The sequence below is a fragment of the Ixodes scapularis genome, unplaced genomic scaffold (genome assembly GCF_016920785.2).
Source record: "Ixodes scapularis isolate PalLabHiFi unplaced genomic scaffold, ASM1692078v2 PGA_scaffold7__128_contigs__length_106722199, whole genome shotgun sequence".
Classification (NCBI taxonomy): Eukaryota; Metazoa; Arthropoda; class Arachnida; order Ixodida; family Ixodidae; genus Ixodes; species Ixodes scapularis.
In genome coordinates, this window is record NW_024609882.1 from 91371546 (window position 1) to 91383547 (window position 12002).

The window sequence follows — 12002 nt, forward strand, 5'->3', positions numbered from 1 at the left end:
ATGGTAGCTAAACCAGATAAGAAAGCTAGCATAAACAACCTGTACGTTGTTAGAAAAAAATATTGGGGGATTGCTGGCCGTGTGGGCTAGCGCACACCAGCTGGGAGCACGTGGAGCGGAAGCTCTAGCTGGAGAACCCAGGATGCTGTGTTCAATCCCCACCCCTACCCGTTTCGATATGGATGAGCATCGTGCCGGCGTGCGTTCATTGATCACTAGTTGTATTACACTGGCTAAAGTTGTCATCCACAGCTGTGGGACTCCTCGTACTTTAATGCAGACTAAGTTCTAGGCTGTGTAAACACACAACCCAATAATTGTTTTTAGAAAAAAATATCGAATCCATGAGTATACATTTGTGTCGAGGTTTAATCAAAAGTTTCTAGGAGCAGTCGGCTATGCGTAACTTTGTCGAATGTTTTCGCAAAGAAAAGAAACACCATCAGTAAGAAATCCTCAATCTATATTAGTAAAAAGGTCATACGTTTAGACAAATGAGCTGCCTTTCATGAGAGAAATTTCTATGAATGCCGTGCCGCACTTTGTTGCAAAATAAGATGGTATTAAGGTAAATAGACAGTTGTTTGTAGATTATGGGTGCATAAAAATCTTTGGAGGTACAGAAGTGAGGCCTGTAGTTTAAAAGACATTATTTATTACTGCTCTTCTGGACAAGGATGACCTTTCCTGCTCTGATACCTTTATAAACTGGTGCCGTATCTAAGGATTTTTGCAATGATTAGTAAAAACAGGCAGGAGTAACATGTTGTGCAATGTAATATTTTAGATTGGATATTATCGATGACACAGGCTGACGACAGTTTCACGAATAGAAAAATGTTCACAGCTTCAAAATCAACACATATCGGGTCCATACAACAAAAGGTTGCAAGCAACGGGTGGTAACAATATAAGAAGACCACTAATGGTAAATTGTCTAGAAAACACAATATTTAGGACTGAGGCACAACGACTATGTTCTATGGAATTTTTGAACTCTTCAGTAACTCTAAGTGGGGAACGCTGAACATGAGTAACAACTGTGCGCAATTAACGTGGGTTATTGAGTAGTAGACCTTGGCAGATGCAGCGGTGATGGTAGCACGCTGACGGCTAACTCTTGCCTGAGCTACTTTCAGTTTCTACGATCACCGAGCGCTGGGGCTGCTATCAGAAAGCTGAAAGCCTTCTATTTCGAACCTGCTCCGATAACTCAGCGTGCAAGTCATCGCACGGTACGGACAATTCAACGTCATTGCCACGTGACACCGTCAAACATATTTGAAGGCTGCGGCAGCGCCGCTCCAAGTCTGCTGTAAAAGAGCTGCTCGAAGACGCCAGGCTCCACTTTTGGCAGCGGCAGTGGTGATGGTAGCACGCTGACGGCTAACTGTTGCCTGTGCGACTTTCAGCTTCTACGATTGCCGAGTGCTGGGACTGGTATCGGAAACCTTAAAGCCTTCGATTTCGGACCTGCTCCGATAACTCAGCGTGGCAAGTCATCATACGTACGGAAAATTCAGCGTCATTGCCACGTGCCACCGTCGAAAAGTTTTGTAGGCTATGGCAGCGCCGCCCCAAGTTTGCTGTAAAAGAGCTGCTCGAAGACGTCAGGCGCCACTTTGGCAGTGGCAGCGGCGATGGTAGCACGCTGACGGCTAACACTTGCCTGTGCTACTTTCAGGTTAGTTTTGTATTTTTTTAGTTTCTGTAGGTGATTGCCGCCGCTGCTGCTACTGCTGCCAAATACCAGCTTGTTTTGAATAGTTGCCTGCGACTAATATGCCCGACGACGAAGCTGATGGTTGTTCCGGTTGTGGTATAGCCTTCTGCGACAATGAAAATGATCTATCTTTCTCGGAATGTGGCGATTCGTTTCACCTGGGCGACTGTTCAGGTGTTGCTGAGACGACCTTTAAGTCAAAAGGCAAGAGTTACAAAAAGGCGTGGCGATGCCCTGCTTGCCAACCGGGGAGGACAAAGGGGAGCCAGCCAGTCAAGCTTGATGTAGCAAACTTTCTTGTGGATATTGTCACGATAGACAACTGATGAGGCGACAATAACTGAAGAAACTAAAAGTTTAATGGGGGCGAACTTGTGCCCAAAAATAAAAAGGAAACAGACGATAACAGCAGAGCGTCGCGGCCGTCGAAGTCGGCGAAAGAGCAGAATCGAACGCTGGAGCGAAAACTGACTCGACAAGGTCGCGGGCGGCCTCTTATCTAGAGTGAGCCACTATCTCGAAGATTCGGCGGAGAAGGTTTGAGCGTAGCGCGCTCGGGGCGAGAACGAACACGCACTTTTTAGAACAACAAAAGCAGGGACAAACGATAGAAGTTATGTCCGGAGCAAGAATAAACGAGAAAGTTCTAGAACTCCTTTACCCTGCGCGCGGCGTTATCCCCCCCCCCCCCCCCCCCCCTTTAAAAGCGCAACGTCCCGATGCAGCATAGATCGAAAACACAAATCGACAACAAAGGGATAGCAGAGTAGCGAGTCACAGTTCACAGTTCACTCTTTGACGAGAGTCCAGAGTTCTATCTTTCGTAATACGGCTTGAGCCGGAAGACGTGCACCATCTCAGGTCGTGGCTGGCGTCTTGCAGATGAACACGTTCCGTCCGGAAGAACTTCGTAGTTCAGATCGCCTAGGCGTCGGATGATCTTGTAGGGTTCGAATTAGTGTTTCAGAAGCTTCTCGCTGAGACCGCGGCGCCGTATTGGTGTCCAAACCCATACCGGGTCTCCGGGTTGAAATTGGATGTCCCGGCGACGAAGGTTACACCGGCCTGCGTCGACTCGCTGTTGGTCTTGAATCTTGATTCTTGCAGGCTGACGAGCTTCCTCCGCGCGCTCGGAGATCGGTTGAGCGTCTTCGTTGCCATGATCGGTTGGCACGTGAGGCAGCATGGCGTCGAACATCGTGGTAACCATCCGGCCGTGTACCAGTTGGAATGGGGTCATTCCCGTGGTTTTTTGAACCGCTGTGCTGTACGCAAACGTGACGTACGGCAACACCTCGTCCCACGTCTTATGCTCTACGTCGACGTACATGGAGATCACGTCGGCGATCGTCTTGTAGAGCCGCTCCGTTAGCCCGTTCGTTTGTGGATGATAGGCGGTGGTTCGTCGATGGCTGGTGTGACTGAGCCGTAGAACCTCTTGAGTCAGGTGTGCCAAAAAAGATGGTCCTCGATCTGTGATCTACACTTCGGGTGCGCCGTGTTGAAGGAGGACGGACTTGACGAAAAACTTGGCGACTTCCAGCGCTGTTCCTAATGACAGGGCTTTCGTCTAGGCGTATCGTGTATGATAATCGGTAGCCACGATAATCCACTGATTTCCTTGCGTCGATGTTGGGAACGGCCCAAGTAAGTCCATTTCAACCTGCTGGAATGTTGTAGTCGGGGCGGGTATCGGCTGCAGGAGTCCTGCTGGCTTCGTCGAGGCCTCTTACGTCGTTGGCACTCATGGCACGATCGAGTGTACAGATAAACTGTTTTCGGGAGTCTCGGCCAGTAGTACTTGTCACGAATCCGGGCAAGCGTTCTGCTGTAACCAAGGTGTCCAGCCGTCGGGTCGTCGTGGCATGCTTGAAAGGTTTCGTCTCGCAGGCTGGCCGGAACAACCAGCAGCCAGGCAGGGTTGCTCGTTCCGAAGTTCTTCTTGAAAAAAACGCCTCGCCGCAGAATGAAGCTTGACAAGTCTCGGGCCAAAACTCACGGAACTGAACTTCCTTGACCTTCGAGGTGGTCGATCACAGCGCGAAGTTCCGGGTCGTCTCGTTGAAGTGCTCCCATGTCGGTATCTGTAACTGCGCCGAAAAAACGGCCGTCATCATCGTCGTCAGTGCTTTCGGAAGGAGATTTGACTCCGGCCCTAGACAAACAGTCGGCGTCTTTGTGCTTGCGGCCGGACGTATGCACAATGGTTACGTCGTATTGTTGCAGTCGAAGGCTCTAGCGAGCGAGGCGTCCTGACGGGTCCTTGAGGTTGGTGAGCCAACAGAGAGCGTGGTGGTCCGTGACAACGCGGAACGGGATCCCGTACAGGTACGGGCGGAACTTGGTTAACACCCAGATGACAGCGAGGCATTCCTTGTCAGTCGTTGGGTAACTTTTTCTGCCTTGGACAATGCCCTGCTTGCGTAAGCGATCACCCTCTCTGCTCCGTCTTGTCTCTAGACGAGTACCGCGCCGAGTCCGTCGTTGCTGGCGTCCGTGTGAACTTCCGCTTCCGCTGAGGGATCGAAGTGTCCGAGGATAGGGGATGACTAGAGTCTTTCCTTCAGTTCGTTGAACGCTTGTTCTTGCTCCTCCCTCCACTGGAAGTTCACGTCGTCCTTCGTCAGACGGGTGAGCGGTGCAGAAATCTTGGCAAAATCGCGAACGAAACGACTGTAGTAAGCGCACAGCCCAGGGAATCTTCCGATGCCTTTCTTGTCTGATGGCTTCAGAAATTTGGCAACAGCGGATGTCTTTGCATGATCAGGGCTTGCACCCTGAGCACACACGACATGACCCAGAAATTTGAGCTCTCCATAAGCGAACCGACATTTTAACGGCTTGAGTGACACTCCAACATTCTGGACAGCCTGTAACACGGCTCGCAAACGTCTGAGGTGCTCGTAGAAGTCGCTTCTCGAATATCACAACGTCGTCGAGATAGACGAGGCAGCTTTTCCATTTGAAGCCGGAAAGAGCGGTGTCCACTGCGCGCTGGAACGTCGCCGGTGCTGTGCACAGTCCAAACGACATCACTTTAAATTCGTACAGTCCGTCCGGCGTGACGAAGGCAGTCCTCTCAAGATACCGTTCGTCGACCTCGATCTGCCAGTACCCAATCTTCAGGTCCATCGACGAAAAGTATCGGGCGTGGCGCAGCCGGTCCAGAGTGTCGTCGATGAGTGGCAGTGGGCAGACGTCCGTTTTTGTTAGGGCGTTTAGTCGACGATAGTCCACGCAGAACCGAAGAGTCCCGTCTTTCTTTTTCACCAAGACTACCGGTGAAGCCCACGGACTGTTTGAGGGCTGCACTATGTCGTCGTCAAGCATTTGTTGGACCTGCTTCTGGATGACTTCCCTCTCTTTCACAGAGACACGACACGGTGACCTATGAGCAGGAAGCGCGTCGTCATCAGTAATGATTCGATGTTTCGCAACCGTCGTTTGGCGCACCCTTGACGACGTGGAGAAGCACTCACTGAACTCGGCGAGAAGGTCACTGAGTTGTCGTCGTTGTGGGGTAAGCAAGACTGGATCGATGTCAAACTGCGAATGCGGCGTTGTGTCGTGTGGCCAGGAAGAGAGGGCTTCTGCTCTTCCGGCGATTGCGGCTGAGTCCGCGAGTTCCTCGGCGTGACCCACAGCGGTGCCTTTCGTAAGGGGCTGAGCCTCCTGTCGGAAGTTTGTTACGAGTGCAACAGTGTGTCCGTCTTGGAGCTCCGCGATGCCTCTCGAGACGCCGATCCCTTTTCCTACAAGCAACTGGAGGCTTCCCTCGAGCAGAACGTCACCGCAGAAAGCCTCGTCGATCCCGATCGGTACGAAAACACTCGACCGCGGCGGTAAGTTCACGTGATTTGCGAGGACTCGGACCGCAGATGACGTCGCTTTGGGTTCCTCCAGCGCTGGAGCAGGTTTTCGTAGCGTCAGCCGGTTTTCTCCGAGGTCTATACGGCGCCATACTCGCAAAGAAAGTTCATTCCTAGGATAACGTCCCTCGAACAGTCTTGCAGAACGACGAACTTGACAGGGCAGGTCTAACCGTGGATCTCCACGCGAGCAGTGCAAATCCCGACTGGTGTGATGAGGTGCCCAGCGGCAATCCGTATCTGTGGGCCATACCACGGCGTCGTCACTTTCGTAAGGCGTTGGGAAAGCCTTCCACTCAGGATGGAGTGGTCTGCTCCAGTGTCGACGAGAGCCGACGCGTCGTGACCGTCGATAACGACGTGTCGGTTATTCTTCACCGTTGCAGGAGTGTCGCTTTGGCCTCTGGTTGTGTTTGAGTGGGGGCCCTCCGACGTTCGTGGAGGATCTTGGCGTCGGTCGTCTTCGGCAACTCCACCTCCAGGGGTTGCCGCGCCTAGTTTCCCCGGCAAGGAGCGAGGGGCGACAGGCTTTCACGTCGGGGTCGGTGCATCGGAGAAGCTGGACGTCGTGGCTACGGCGACCGGGATACGCGGCGAGCTGCAGTTGGAGACTGAGGTTGTCAGAGGTATTCTTCGATCTCCTGTGGTCGTTCACCATAGCGTGGACGTGGATCGTTGGGATGGAAGCCACGCAGCCCTATTTGCCGGTAAGGGCAGCGGCGGTAGATATGGTCGGCCTCCCCGCAGTGGTAGTAGATGTGTCGTCGATCCGCTGTCCTCCACACGTCGGTTTTCCTCGGCGCCGGCTGTTCTCGGCGGTCGTACTGAAGTCCTTCGTCGTTGCGTCGGGGGTACGCCGGCGTTGGTGGGTCTCGTCATGGCGCCACCGGGTAAGGTTGAGCAGTTGGCGGCGATCATCGGGCCACTGCGGCGTAGGTCAGCGTCGGCTCGTCGGCTGCGGCCACGGTGACAGGGTATCCGGCAGGAGCGCTCACTGAACCTCGTCCCGAACAACCTCGGTAATAGAGATTGAGGCCGGGCGCTCAGCAGTCGGCAGAAGCTTCTTAAGCTACTCCCGGACGATGTCGCGAATAAGTTCACGAATGCCCGCTGTGTCATGGGCAAGGTCGCAAGGGGACTGTGAAATCGCGCTGACGCCGTGTAGTCTATGGCAGTGGCTGGCCCGGGCTTGCAGAGCACGCTCCATATTCGTGGCTTCCGTGAAGAATCCTTGAACGGACGTCGGTGGTTTGCGTTCGAGTCCACCGAAGATGTCGTCCTACACGCCGGGCATCAGAATACGCAGCTTCTTTTCGTCGGTGGCCTGAGGGTCGGCGCGGGAGCTCAGGCACAGGACGTCTTCCACGAAACTCGTAACGCTCTCATTGGGGCGCTGGGTCCTGGACTTTAGCAGATCTTCGGCCCTCTCTCTCCGATGTTGAGTGGCGAACGTATTCGTCAGGTCGTTCTTGCAAAGCTCCCATGAAATCAAGGAAGCTTCGTGGTTTTCGAACCAGCGCCTTGCAGTCCCTTTAAGCGAGAAATAGAGGTTCTGCTGGCGCTGTTCGTCACACCACCCGTTGTGGCGAGCCACGCGTTCGTACTGGTCGATCAAGTCTTCGACGTCCTCGTAGGTCTCGCCTAGGAAGGGAGAAGGCGTTCGCGGAGCGACGGGCAGGACGACGACGGGCGGGGTGGTCATTGTCTGGATCTTCTCCTTCACCTTGTGCTGCAGGGGTCCGGATTCCGGGAGTTGGACCTCGGTACGGCGGCTTCTTCGGGCTTCGGCGTTCTCGACGACGGGTAGCCTTCCGGGGCTGAGCACGTCGCTTGGCTGGGATGTCTTCGGAGGGATACTCTTAACGGGCATAGAATGCCCTACCCCGCACTTCCACCAAAGGGTCACAAATGACAAGTGATGAGGCGATACTAACTGAGGAAACTAAACGTTTAATGGGGGTAAACTTGGGCCCAAAAATAAAAAGGAAACAGAAGATAACAGCAGAGCGTCGCGGGCGTCGAAGTCGGTGATAGAACAGAGTCAAAAGCTGGAGCGAAAACAGACTCGACAAGGTCGCGGGTGGCCTCTCTGGAGTGAATCACTACCTCGAAGATTCGGCGGAGAAGGTTCGAGCGTAGCGCGCTCGGGGCGAGAATGAACACGCCCTTTCTAGAACAACAAAAGCAGGGATAAACGATAGAAGTTATGTCCGGAGCAAGAATAAACGAGAAAGTTTTAGAAGTCCGTGACCCTGCGCGCGGCAATATCAACCGCAAGCTAGACGGCCTAATACCGCTAAACACGACCGTAGACAGCATTGGAAAAAAAAAGTCTACAAGTCTCTGACAACTCTGATGACGTCCTTAAAAGCCAGGCTCCGCATGATAAAGGAATAAAATAACTGAGTAAGCGCATGGAAGCTGTGGAAAAAGTGAGCGAGGCTAACTAAATCGACCGATTGAGGCACGAAGTGAACAATCTTGAGACGCAAAGCAGGAAGTTAAATCTGGAGGTTCAGGGCATCGCCAGAGCGCAGAACGAGAACTTGCTTGACAAAATAAATCAGGTGGCGTCCAGACTGCAACTTCCACCGCTATCGGAGGTTGATATCGTTGCCCTTCACAGATTACCCGCAAAGCCCGACAATGTGCCTGGTGTAATTGTCCGGTTCACCAGGGAAGCCACGAGGGAGCAGTGGTTGAATAACAGACAAAGTTGTTGGGGACAGAGCCTAAAGTTTTTATCGTGGAAAACATAACGAAGCAAAACAGAGTGCTAATTTTGGCGGCAAAAGTGTGGGCCAAAAGGACTGGTTCTCGTTATGTCTGGCATTGAAACGGAAGCGTTCTAGTACGAAAACAAGGTCGCGAACGTGCTATTATCGTAAGAAACGAAGACTATCTGTTGAGGCTAGAACAAGTAGTGCTGTCTTTCTTTTCGAATTACTTTTAAACTTGTTTCTATTTTGTTTTTATGGAAACTGCAACTCCATTATTTCCGAATGAACTAAAACGCAAAATTGATCAAGGGTGCAATTCTCATTTACAGTGGTTCTGTTTAAATACGCAGTCAGCAGCGAATAAAACGACTGACCTTGAATTACTCTTCGATCAGTTCGGTGCTCTCTTTGATATAGTCAGGTTTACCGAGACCTCGTATACGGATAATTCAGATGTTTTCCGCTTACCGTCATATGACACGTATGTTGTGAATCGCACTTCGAAATGCGGGGGAGGATTGGCTGTTCTGGTTAAAGACGGCATCGATTGTAATCTCTTGAGTGGCTATTCATTTATCACGAAAGATGTCGAGGTATTATGTCTATGAAATAATCCGAATATTTTTGCTGCTTTCTACCGCCCACGAGATGGTAATGTTTCAGCCTTTTTTTCTAATTTCTTGAAATATTCTTCCAGTATGTAAAGGAAAATCAATATAACATTATTTGCGGCGGTGATTTCAATATCTACATGTTTTCGGTGGTGTCTCGCGGGGAGAAATGGAGAGCCTTATTAGTATGAATGGGTGTGTCAATACAATTACAAACCCCACAAGAGTCACTTTACACTCCACAACTCTTTCAGACTTATTTATTACGAACTTTCATATAGATCAAATGAAGAGCGGAGTACTTAGGTGTAACCTGAGTGACTATCTTCCAATTATTTTATGCGTTAAAGTTCATCTGTCTCGAAAGACGGTAGAGAATCAACCAATTGTTTTCCAAAATATAGATATAAACAGCCTCGAGGCCTTTAGACGGGACATCGCATCTACCATTTGGAATACAATTCTTCTCGAAGGTACTGCCCATGGTGCTTATAACGTATTTCTTGAGCAAATTCTTAAGCTATATAAGCATCACTTCCCTTTTAAGATTAAGAATATATAAAAAAAGATCCGTAAACCGTGGGTAACCTCCTATTTAGTTCGTAAAATTTGTAAGAAAGACATACACTGTAAACTCTGTCTTAAAACACGTGACCCCGATGCACTTAAAACATTCAAAAGTTATCATAACTGCTTAACTAAAGAGCTAAGGAATGGAAAACGAGGTTATTACTCCTCTCCTTTTTGTTCCGCGAATGCACGCACTGACGTAATGTGGAAGCAGATAGGTTCTTCGGTGAAAGGTGCTCCTTCGTCAACTGCCATTGGAACGTTAATGCATCACGGAGTTACATTAACCGGCGAACAGCTTTCCAGTCTGTTTAACGACCATTTTTTAATTATAGCCGTCCATACCGATGGCACAGACGCTTGCAGACACATGAGCCATGGAAACTGTAGCTCAATTTTTTTTTAAACCAAATACTGCCTCAGAAATAGTTAACGTGATTATGCACTTAAAAATAGTAGGAGCTGGGACGCTGATGGTATGCAGATACGTCCAAATAAGTATATTGTTGATATAATTGGCCCCCGTTTTAAATCATATTTTTAATCTCTCCTTAGCGTCTGGTGTATTTTCAAGAAGGATGCAAGTATCGAAAGTAACCGTTTTGTACAAAAAATGTGATAAGAATGAGTTGGGGAACTACAGGCCCATTTCTATACTGCTCGTTTTTTTCTAAAGCGTTAGTAAAAATAAGTCATCGCCGTTTTGTAGACTTTTCAAATAAACATGACCTTGTTACTTCCTCGCAGTTTGGTTTTGGAAATAATTGCTCAACTGAAGCAGCCTTGCTTAGTCAAAAATAATTTATATTAAAAAAACTTTGAAAATAAAAACTTGGTTCTCGGGGTGTTTTTATACTTTACCAAGGCGTTCGATTGTATTAGTCACAAGGTCCTATTTGAAAAGCTTGAAGTTTGCGCTATCCGTGGGCAGGCGCTATTACTTCTGCAATCTTATCTAGAGCATTGACAGCAATATGTATCCTATCATGGTAATTCCTCCACCATTAAACCTATTACGTCAGGCGTTCCACAGGGTAGTGTACTAGGGCCATTCCTTTTTAACATGCACATTAATGTTATAATTAACGTCAATAAGGAGGCAAAATTTGTAATGTATGCTAATGATGCAGCATATCTCTTTTTCCTTCAAAACCGCTGATGAGCTAGTCAATATGAAGCCTGATAATGTGGATGTTTGGGCAAGTTGGTATTTGATGCTTGAATGGAACAGCGCGGATGAACAGTCACACTCACAAGCACACAAGAAGGAGACAGACTCGCAGCGCTGACTTACAACTCAGTCCTATATTTTTTCTTCCTCAAATCTTCAACTTCTTCAACTTTGCCGTCAATGATTAACATTCGCCGTTAATGATTAATTAAAAATAATCGATATGGCTAACGTAACTTTGTCTAGAATTAAATCTTGAGGTGATAGTGACTCGTTGACCGTAAATAGTAGTAAAACAAAAGCTGTTATTTTTCGTCCAAAAAATAAACCTCTGGTGGTGTCTAAGCTTCTCCGTTTAAGTCGTCTCGAATTGAAAAAGTCAGTTGTTTTAAAACTCTCGGAGTATTTATTAGTGAAAATATATCTTGGGATAGCCATATAAACTACATTATTCCTAAACTAGCTAGCGTGGTAGGTATTGTGAATCGCTATAGTTACATATTGCCAACAAATGTGAAAATCTTGATCCATAACTCCTCATTTTACTCCCACTTAGCCTACTGCTACCTCGTTCGGGGTACATCAACGTTAACTCTAATATTGAAAAACTGTTCATACTACAAAAGAAAATACTCAGAGGTATAGGTAATGTACCTATTGATTTTCACACTGCAGATTTATGTAAAACCTATAGGATAATTGATGTTCACAAATTGTATTCATATCGATTTGTACTAGTTTTAAGAATGAAAGAATAAAGGGCACAAGTTTTTTAGAATGTCTTGCATTGTTGGAGGAAAATTCACCAGTGTATTCTACTCGTCACGGGGAGAGGTGGAAGATGGTTACTCAGCGAACGAACTATTGCTCTCAGATGCTTCAATTTACTCTTTTAAATTTGTTAAATACTTTTTGCAGTAGTAATGTTTCCCTTCAAATCTTGACTTTCAAAGACTTGCGTAGATATTGTTGCACATGATGCATTCTTTACAAGAAAAGTTATTTGTTTTGTTTTGTTTTTCTGTTAACAATATCTTCAGCTGCTACTTGATGTAATTTTCATCTTTGTATATCGATGCTTGGCGTTGACCACTGTAAGAGGACCGAGCGCCAGCCAAGATGCATATCGCAGCTTTTTTCCTCGGGCTCCCCGTCAAGATTGATGGAAATGAACATATTAATATTATTATTATTTTTTTTTTCGAAAACCAAACTGATTGTCTGTTAACACGCAATGTTTTACACAAAAAGTTATCAAGACGTGTAAGAATACTTTTCTCAAATGCTTTAGAGAAAACAGGCTGCACGGATATAGGTCTATAGTTTTTTACCATGTTT